Raw genomic sequence first — 10,946 nt, forward strand, 5'->3', positions numbered from 1 at the left:
CAACTACTGAGCCTGCGCTCTAGAGCCCACGAGCCACAACTACTGAGCCCGTGTGCCACAACTACTGACCCTGCACTCTGGAGCCCGCGAGCCACAACTCCTGAGCCCGTGTGCCACAACTACTGACCCTGCACTCTAGAGCCCGCGAGCCACAACTACTGAAGCCCCCGTGCCTAGAGCCCGTGCTCTGCAACAAGAGAAGCCACTGCAATGAGAAGCCCGTGCACCACAACAAAGAGTAGCCCCTACTCGCCACAACTAGAGAAAGCCCGCGCGCAGCAACAAAGACCCAACACAGCCAAAAATAATAAAAATAAATAAATAAAATAAAGGAAACTTAGATTTTAAAATAATAATAAAATAAAAATGGACAAGGAAAGCAGAACGAGTGGCTCAGAGAGAAGTAAGAATGGGAGAAGGGGCAGGAGAGATTTGAAGCAGGAGAGATACTCTGCCCACCATTGCTGGCGTCGAAGATGGAGGAGCGGAACCATGACCCAAACAATGCAGACAGCTTCCAGAAGCTGGGAAGGACCCTCAGCTGACAGCCATCAAGGAAATGGGGACCTGAAAGGAACTAAATTCTACCAACAGCCTGAGATAGTGAGGAAATGGATTCTCCCCTAGAGCTCCCAGGACGGACACAGCCGACCCCGTGATTTTAGTCCAGTGAGATCTGAACCCGGCTTCCAACAAACAGAACTGTAAGGTAACAAGTTTGTGTATTTTAAACTGCTAAGTTTGTGCTAATGTGTTACAAAAGAAGTAGAAACTGTAGATTATGGATGTTTCAATACGATGAGCAAAAAATGGGTGATTTGCTCAAAGACATCTGCATAATTGGCAATCTGTCTAACAGAGCCAAACTCCTACATCATAACATAAAGAAAATTAATTTTACATGAATTATAGAGCTAAGTGTAAAAATAAAGGCATGAGAAAATATAGACAATAAAGTGTCCAAAAATATAGGAAAATATTTTACCCAAAGAGTAAAAGAGGCTTTCTTAAGGAAAACAGAAACCTAGAAATTATAAAGGAAAATACTTAAGGATTTAGCAACCCAAAAAAGTGAAATTTCCGAATGACAAAAGATACTTCAAGAAAGTTCAGAGAAAATATGATTGAAAGGAAATACGTGCAACATTTAAGTCAGGTGGAATGCCAGCAAGTCAGGACAAACCAATAAAAAAGTCTTATGCTCAACCCCAAGCACTAGAAATAAATGCAAAATAAGATGGTCACCTTCTCTCAGAGAAATGCAAAATAATGAAAAATAATATTCTATCCATCATGTTGAGTAAAAGGTAAAAAATTCTGATACTGGCAAGGAAGGGGGGGGAGGGACCACCACTTTCACGCATTTACTGATGGAAGTATAAATTGCTACAGCCTTTTAGGAAAACAACCTGGTGGTATCTTTAAAATTTTAAATATGTATACCTTACATGTAGGTATCTATCCTCTAGAAATAAATGTATCTGAATTCTAAGGATATACATACAGGGATGTTTTCTGCTTTGGAAGACCTGAAAATAACCATCCATAACACATAAATATTAATAAATTGTGAAACTTCCTTATTGTGAAGAATTAAGTAGTTTTTACAAATGAGACGTACCTACCTGTGTGTCCTGTAGAGACCTATAATATTCCATAATGTCCAAGATAATAAAAGTGGAGGTGGGGGGAAGGGTTGGAGGAAGGGAAACACATAGAACAATGTATTACAGTTTAATCCCATTCTTTTACCTTTTTCGGAGGTGTAGGGGAGGAAGACTTTTTCTTCTCTTCTGGGTTCTTTAGCTGGTTGGATCGTTAAACTGACACAAGGCAGATTAACAGGAGAAAAACAGATTTCATTTCATATACATGGGAACTCATACAAAAATACGAGTCTCAAAGTAAGTGACCAAAGCAGGCAGCTTTATACCTTTTAGACAAGGAAACAATAAATTTGTGAAGAATTGACAAGACAAAGGTGTTTGGGCTTGGGGTAGCAAATTAGTGAAGTAACAAGGTTTGTTTATACAGCCTTCGGGGCCCTGAATTCCCTGTCTGTGGTGATAAGGAGGCCTTCCACCCTCCTGGTACAGAAGGGACACCTTTCACATGAGAGATTTATTTCCTACTTTCAGGGGAACAAAAGAAGTCAGTGTCCTTCTTGCACTGACTGTTTCTTAACTATAATTCAGAATAATCAATATGCCCAAGTGGCATATTTTGGGGTGCAAGTTTTCAAAGAATAAGAAAATACTAATTTTAAGCTGTTGTGTATTGAATACTAGTGGACCCAAATTTTAAGGAAATTAAATAATCAAAACATTCAATTTAAAATAGAAATAAATTGGCAAGGGATAGCTCTTCATGGAATAAAATGATTCGCCACAGAAGAATTTTTTCTTTAAATAAGCTTTTCGGTTAAATTTAAAGTGACATTAAATCTTTTATATTCAAGGATCTCTTCTGCCCCCGCCCTTTGGACACGGTGGGAGACTTCCATGGTTCTGGGAACCTGAGGTCTTAAACTCTGTCCCTTGTGTGACCAGGACCTTAGCTGGTGACCCTGGCCCTACAAAGCAAGTTGCAAGAGCAAAAAGCCCAGGAAAGAGTGCAGGTGGGTTGCTCCACAATAAGGTCCTGCACCTACCTCAGGTGCTAGGAGGCGTGGATGATGTAACGCTACTTAGGTCAGCTGGCAGGGAAGCCAGGGGAGGATTTCAAACAAAAATCAAGCAGAGCCAGGGAATGGTGGAAGGCTCCCAGGGAAGACAGAAGATAGGAGACTGGAGCAGAGCAGCTACTTCTCACTGGAGTTCACCTCCCCCCAGGGCAAACAATGTGTGTTGGCCCTGACATTTCTTCATGTACTTCTCCTCCAAGGCTGAGTCCAGCCCAGGGATTCAGTGCCAGTGAAACAACTTCCCCATTTTTTTTGTCCTTCAGTCTCATGGCATGGATCTCAGATTTAAACTCTTTTAATCAGTCTTTGAATGTTTTGCTTTTCTCCAAATAGTCTAGCCTACTGTAAACCACAGAAGGGCAAACGAGCAGGGCAGCGTACTCATTTTTGGAGCAACCCATTTTATATCATTTTCCATTTGCCATCATGGCTCAGCCTAGGTGTATGTATATCATTGAGATACAAGCTTTTCCAAGAAAAAGTACCTTTACTACATGCAGTGTCTAATATGCTCCATTATTTTCTATTTTACTACTTTTCTTTTTTCTTTTTTCTATCATTCTTCATGCCCGCCACGACCTGCAGTATGAAAACCATTGTTCTATGTGTCATCGTCCCAGATCACAAAGTCGTTTGGGAAGGATTATGGTTTTTCCATTGTTCTTTTGCTTCAGAAGCTAAGGATCCTTCCCTCCCGCCATCTGATTGACACAGAGGGAGACTTGGAGTCCTCGGCTGCACACCTGGACCCTCACTCCAGCTGTGCTCCGGGACTCAAATCCAGGCCCTTTTACACCAGACCTACTCAACAATCAAACCACGTGGTTAGTGTTCATGACCCTTCCTGCCTTGAGTCCCAAGACATCAGAGGACAACTCCTAACAGATCCACTGATGACCAATGACTTTTGCAAAGCTCTGCCTCTGTCTTTCAGTCTCCAAAGAGAGCCTCTTCAGGTCTGTACTTGCCAAATCCACCTTCACAGATCCCTTTTCAAATGCAAAGTCTTCACCATCATTTGGAGTTGAACGCTGTTGAGTTTTTGTACAAGGACTGAAAGAGATAATCAAAGAACAACAGCAAAAAAAGAAAAGAATTCTAGTTCAGAAAACAGTGGAACTTTGCCTATATTCATTCTTCTTTCTTTCCCTCTGAGCATTTTTGGGGGAGCTTTATAAATTCGGTTGTTCTATAAACAATAGAAGGAAGGATGTGGAGTATAGAGTCAGAAAACCCTGACTTTAATCCGAGCTCTTCCAGTTAACAGCTGTGTGACCTCTGACAAATCACTTCACCTCTCTGAGCCTTTATTTCCTCATCAGTAAAATGGAGCTGATAATGGATGCGAAGCCTAAACCCATCCCAGAGCACATACACAATAAATTGTTGTTAACATTATTTCAGAGAAGTTTGCTGATACATGTTCACGGCCACAGAACAAGCTGTTGGCTGAGCAAGAAGACATTGCTTTCCTCAGGGGCAGGACATAGCACCAGGGCCCAAGGTCTAACATGGGCTTTCTCACCTTTAAAATGGAGAAAATACCCTCACCTTTAAAATATTCTCACCTTGAAAAGGGAACCCTCCTACGTTGTTCGTGGGAATGTAAATTGGTGCAGCCACTATAGAGAACAGTATGGAGGTTCCTTAAAAAACTAAAAACAGGGTTACCATATGATCCTGCTTATATCTGGAGAAAACTATAATTGGAAAAGATACATGCACCCCAGTGTTCATAGCACTATATACAATAGCCAAGACATGAAACAACCTAAATGTCCATCAACAGATGAATGGATAAAAAAGATGTGGTACGTATATACAATGGAATATTACTCAGCCATAAAAAAGAATGAAATAATGCCATTTGCAGCAACCTGGATGGACCTAGAGATGATCATACTAAGTGAAGTAAGTCAGAGAAAGACAAATATCGTATGTGGAATCTAAACAAATTATACAAATGAACTTATTTATGAAACAAACAGACTCACAGATATAGAAAACAAACTTATGGGACGTCCCTTGTGGTCCAGTGGGTAAGACTCCGCACTCCCAAGGCAGGGGGCCTGGGTTTGATCCCTGGTCGGGGAACTAGATCCCGCATGCATGCTGCAACTAAGAGTTCACATGCCGCAACTAAAAGATCCCACATGCCACAACGAAGATCCCAGGTGCCACAACTAAGACCTGGCGCAGCCTAAATAAATATTTTTTAAGAAAAGAAAGAAAACAGACTTATGGTTACCAAAGGGGAAGTGGGGGGATAAATTAGGAATTTGGCATTAGAAGATACTGCTGTATAAGAAATAGATAAACAAGGTCCTACTGTATAGCACAGGGAAGTATAGTCAATATCCTGTAACAAACCATAATGGAAAAGAATATATGTATGTAGGGAATTCCCTGGAGGTCTGCGCTTTCACTGCCTAGGTTCAATCCCTGGTTGGGGAACTAAGATCCCACAAGCTGTGTGGCTCGGCCAAAAAAAAAAAAAAAAAGTATATATATATATGAGTCACTTTGCTCTACACTAGAAATTAACACAACATTGTAAATCAACTATACTTCAATAAAAAATTAAATATCTTCACCTTTAAAATGGAGAAAATACCCAATCTATCTCACAGGGTGAGGTTTAAGTGACACCATTACCTAACAGGATGTCAAAATCTGACTCAGTGTCTCCAAAATTGCTCTTGAGAGCAATAGGTGACAAGAACTCTCTATTCTAAAGAGAAATGCCCAGAAGCCTAGACATCCACACAGGACCCTATCCACATAGGTGATGCTAAATAGAGGATAAAAGCTAGAAAGACTTGAAGAGCTTTGAGGTGTGTCCTGTGGAGCTTGTAAATTTCATTTTCTTATCAACAGAAAACTAAGCCATTTTCCAGCAGCGCATCTGAATTAACAAGCACTTTCGGGTCAAAGTGATCTTATTCAGAGTTTCCTTTTACTTTAAAGATGATTTCACTTCTTAAAGGGAGACCCGTATTTCTGATCTCATATTTTCCTTTTTAAAACAGAGGTCCTGTATCATTCTGTTTCTGCATGGTCACACTATGTTACTTTTGGCCAAAAATTATTACCAGGCAGTTAGAAGAAGGGAAGTATCTTTTTTTTTAATTGAAGTATAGTTGATTTACAATGTTGTGTTAGTTTTTGCTGTACAGCAAAGTGACTCAATTATACATATATATATAAATTCTTTTTTATATCCTTTTCCATTATGGTTTATCTCCGGACATTGAATATAGTTCCCTGTGTTATACAGTAGGACCTTGTTGTTTATCCATTCTATATATAATAGTTTACATCTACTAACCCCAAACTTCCAGCCCATCCCTCTCCACCCCACCTCCCCTTGGCAACCACAATTCTGTTCTCTATGTCTGTGAGTCTGTTCTGTTTCATATATAGGTTCATTTGTGTCATATTTTAGATTCCACATATAAGTGATATCATGTGGTATTTTCTTTCTCTTTCTGACTTAGTACGATAATCTCTAGGTCCATCCATGTTGCTGCAGATGGCATTATTTCATTCTTTTTTATGGCTGAGTAGTATTCCATTGTATATATGTACCACATCTTCTTTATCCATTCATCTGTCAGTGGACATTTAGGTTGTTTCCATGTTTTGGCTATTGTGAATAGTGCTGCTATGAACACAGGGGTGCATGTATCTTTTTGAATTAAAGTTTTGTCTGGATATATATGCCCAGGCGTGGGATTGCTGGATCATATGGTAATTCTGTTTTTAGTTTTCTGAGGAACCTCCAAACTGTTTTCCATAGTGGCTGCACCAACTTACATTTCCACCAACAGTGTAGGAGCGTTCGAAAAAGGGAAGCCTCTTTGAAGTAAGTTACTGTGTTAAATTAGATTTCTGAATAGGGAGATATTTAACATTTCAGAACACATTTCGGTTTTTAAAATTAATCCTTCTCCTTCAGGAATAGCCAGCAGATGGTGCAGAAACAAAGTGTAGTGCAAAACACAGATTTTTTTTAAAGAGAATTAATTCACTTTATTCTGAGCCTTTATTTCCTTAGCCTGTTTTCATTTGCTGCATCTCAATAGAGTCCACTTTCCTCCTCCTCATAAATTGATCGTGATTTCCAATACACACTTGTAAAATCTGTGAAATGCAGAGTATGCAGCTACTCACCTATTACCCAGCTGTCTGCCTCATGACATCTAGCACCCCATGTTTACTTCCTGCACCTCTCTCAAAAGCCATGGTGTGGGGCAGAGAGGCAGGCAGGGCTGACAGGTAATTTGCCATTTCTCTTTACTTCATACCGTAACACCCCCAAAGAGCTCACGGGTCTCTTACATTCTTTTTTTTTTAATTTTTTATTGATGTACAGTTGATTTACGATGTTGTGTTAAGTACTGCTGTACAGCAAAGTGATTCAGTTATACATTCTTTTTCATATTCTTTTCCATTATGGTTTATCACAGGATATTGAATATAGATAATTCCATGTGCTATATAGCAAGACTTTTTTTTCCTTGGCCATGCCATGCAGCTTGTGGGATCTTAGTTCCCCAACCAGGGATTGAACCTGGGCCCTCAGCAGTGAGAGTGTGGAGTGCTAACCACTGGATCGCCAGGGAATTCCAGTAGGACATTGTTGTTTATCCATTCTATATATACAAGTTTGCATCTGCTAATCCCAAACTCCCAATCCACCTCTCTCCCACCCCCTCCCCCTTGGCATTAAATGTCTTTATAGGAAATGTTTCCCTTTTTAAAGGACCAACAAATATCAAATGACAGACTTCTCTCTGACTTCTTTATTATTTTACAAATTCATTGCCGAAGTCCCATTTTCTGATTCCAGCTCCCTTCAATAAGAATTAAGTCCTTTTCCAAGGTTTGCAAATGATAGTAAGTGTACCCAAAGCTCTTCAGAGGAACTATTCTGAGCAATTTCTTTACCAAATTGCGCCCAAACAAAATAACAAATACAGCTGAATTTTCCCTGCATGTTTTGGCAATTCAGTACTTTCCGTTAGTACAAAGCAAATAGTAATTGTGTGTCTTGAGTGTTTTTCAGATATCATTTCATTTCCCTGACTGTCTACAAAGTACTCCTGTTTTTATACATCCTTCACAGATGAAGAATGTGAAGTTAAATAAGGGTCTGGGGGCAGGATTCCATTTCAGGGTCCAGAATTTAGTATAAATGTCTGCCTTAGGATATTAATATTTTATTTTTAGGACCCTCAGTCAGTAAGTGAAGCAGCAGACATGGGCTGACCAACCAGTTCATTCACCCTCATTTGTGAAGATAAAAATTTTTAACTTCAGCTTTTTTGTAAAGTGGTTTAATAGTGTTGATCTTAAAAAAGCAAAAGAGCCACTTATTTTACCAGCAAGATTATGCCAGCCCCTTTGGCCAATTATCAAGGTCCCTGGGCATTCCAAGCTTGATTCCCTGGAGGTTGAAGGAAACCACCTCACTGATATTTCTGAAAAGAACGCTGCTATCAAAGGAACCAACAACTAAACCTCTGCCATGTGTTTGGTCAGGCTGTCCTCTTGCTCTTTGTACATCCTCTGCTTGACCAGCCCCTGCTTCCCCTACACCCTACTTGCTCCCAGCCCCAGCTAGTGATTGCTAATCCTTAGGCCAGAACGGCTCCACCTGCTAGTTTATTAAAGGGAAAATCTGCCCTCGTGATGGTCATTAACGTGGGGGGCTGTGAGGGACGTGCCCCAGCTGTTCTCCATAGTGGCTGCACCAATTTACATTCCCTGGAAAGAGTATGGCATCTAATAATTCCTGAACATAAGGGCCATTTTAAATTTGGTCCCCACTGGAAGTGAGGAAGCCTCACTCTTTCCATAGCGTTCCAAAGTCATAAGCTACTCCAAAGGCATATCTACTGTCTGTAGAGATATTTACAGCTTTACCTTCGGCCAAAATGCAGGCCCAAGCAAGAGCGTACAGTTCAGCCTATTGGGCTGATGCAGCCAAGGACAAAGGTGCTGCCTTGATGGCTTCAAAAGAGTTACAAGAGCATACCCAGCATAATACCGTGTTCACCTTTTAAATAAGAACCATTGGTAAACCCACAAAAAGTCAGTGTTATCCAAAAGGAGTTTCCTATAAGTCATCACGGGGGTCAGGAGGTAATCTGTCAGAGTCAGTCATGAGGAATATTGTCCATAGAGGAGGGAAGAAGAGTGGCAGTGTTAAAATTATTACAGCGAGAAAGAGCTGTTAGCAAAAGATTTCACAGGCCAAGGGCAGGGGGATTTATCAAGCTTTTCCAATTTCAAGAATAGCCAGCTAGCCCAAGCTTAGTTTTGAGTCTGGGGAAGTTCAGGATGCCATGAAACCTATTTGGATCTAAATGTAGCCCTTGTTTTGAGATCAGGTGCCCCAGCTATGAAATCTGAGTTTGAACAAACTGCAATTTTCCCTTGGAGAGTTTGTGTCCCTTTAAGGCTAAAAATTTTAACAGGTAAATGCTGTCCTGCAAAGAGGCCTGAGAAGGGAAGCAGAGAAGCAAGTTGTTTACCTGTTGAAATAAACTAGAGGATCCAGGTAACTTTATATCATGCAAAGGGTCATTGGATTCACCTTGTAGGCTATTTTGGTTGCTACTGAAATGCACATAAAACGTTGACTGGCTTAAACTGGTTTTGCTTTCTTAAAACAGGTTGGTGATTAATCAGACCTGAAGTTGTTTTATAGAGATGGCACTGTGCATGTGCAAGATGGGAACCCATGTCTCCAGGATGAGCCCAGAACCAAATATCTTCAGTCTATGGAACTCAAAGAATAGAAATGTTGCCACCAGAGGGCTTTAAGAAGGGAGAGGTCCTAAAATAAGGAAAATCTGGCTTCCAGCAGCCTAAGCACCTTGATTATCATATATGTACTGATTTGAGGCTATCCAATCAACTTCTGCCAAGTTTGAAATTCCCCTAACCCCCTAACCCGGGATCAAGGAGACAGATTTGAGCCCTGCCTTCTATCTGCTTGCCGGTCAACCTCACAATAAAGTTCTTTCTTTTTCAAAAGCCAGTGCCACGGAATTGACTTCTATGCATGTCTGGCAGCAAGCCCTTGCTTGGTAACACTGTCAAATTCTAGAATTAGCTCCCCTTTTGGGGAGGAAGAAATTCCAGACCATATTTCTTTAAGAAATCTCCACCTAATAAATGAGTAGGGGTGGAGGAACAAAGGGGAAAAGTGTATCTCTTAGAGGAACTAAACAAAAGGGAAGAGGTTTAGAGATAGGAACATGTTAAATTTATTAGAGACCCCCACTATTTGAACCGTTTTAGTGCTCCCAGGCAAGGGATGTGAATAACAGTGGGATTGAGCACTGAGAGGGTAGCTCTGGTATCAATAAGGACGGAGAGAGATTCATCCCACTCCAAGCTGGTTAAGAGGAAGGATTGGGGAAAGCCCAGAGTCCCGTTACTGGGAATTAGGAGGGAACATGGTTTCCCATTCCATCCTGGTCCTTTTAACTAGAAGGGAAAGATCCCAGTTCAGCCCATTAATAAACAGTTGAAGGCTACCCAAGTGCAATCAACATCCATAGACAGGCCAGAATTTTCCTTAAAAATAATTGGGAACTGGCTATAATAATCATGGACAGGCTCACTGGGTGTCTGGGTGCAAGGCTGAATCTTATTTCAATCAGTAGGTTTTGGGAAAGCCAGGTGAAGTCATTTAAGTTTGCCCGAGCCTGATCCTATATCAAGGCAGGGGGTTGAGCTTTCATTTGCAGTTTGATTTCTCAGGACTATCCCCATGCACTGTTTTCATCCAATCTTGGGCTTGGCTTTCACCAACAAGCATGTGAGCTCCATGGTATAAGTCTGAGAAACCTGGTCGGTAAGTCTGAACAGCTACATTAAATTCCTCGGCAAATATATGGGGGATCCTTAGTTCTACTCCAGGAAAATCTTTGTGGCTTGTAGTTCAGCCTTAGTCCAGGGGGCGGGGGCATTGAAAATTAGGGGCTTAGCATTAGAATCTTCAGAGGGTCTGATTTTAATGCGACAGGTTCTAATGGGTTCAGATGAGGAAGAAGTAGGGAGAGGTTTGGAGAAAAAGCAAAGTTCAGTGAGAGAATTCGAATGAGGAAGAGGAGGGTATGAAGGAGGTGGGGTTGGAGACAAAGAGGACGGGGAAGGGGAAAAAGAAGCTTCAAGGGTTTTTTTGTCTTCAATTGTTTGTTCACATTGATTAATTTAGAAATGGTATTTTTAAAGAGGCAATTTTAGT

At 40.9% G+C, this 10,946-nt stretch overlaps 1 long non-coding RNA gene across 1 annotated transcript; it reads left to right on the forward strand.

The window, feature by feature from the left end:
* The first annotated feature begins 48 nt into the window (after nt 1-48).
* Nucleotides 49-9,790, forward strand: LOC130704891 (uncharacterized). The gene is made up of 3 exons (XR_009005441.1): nt 49-1,904; nt 3,269-3,639; nt 9,364-9,790. It is a non-coding gene; the product is annotated as an uncharacterized LOC130704891 (long non-coding RNA).
* The last annotated feature ends 1,156 nt before the right edge of the window (nt 9,791-10,946 follow it).

The sequence above is a fragment of the Balaenoptera acutorostrata genome, chromosome 15, assembly GCF_949987535.1.
Source record: "Balaenoptera acutorostrata chromosome 15, mBalAcu1.1, whole genome shotgun sequence".
Taxonomy (NCBI): Eukaryota; Metazoa; Chordata; class Mammalia; order Artiodactyla; family Balaenopteridae; genus Balaenoptera; species Balaenoptera acutorostrata.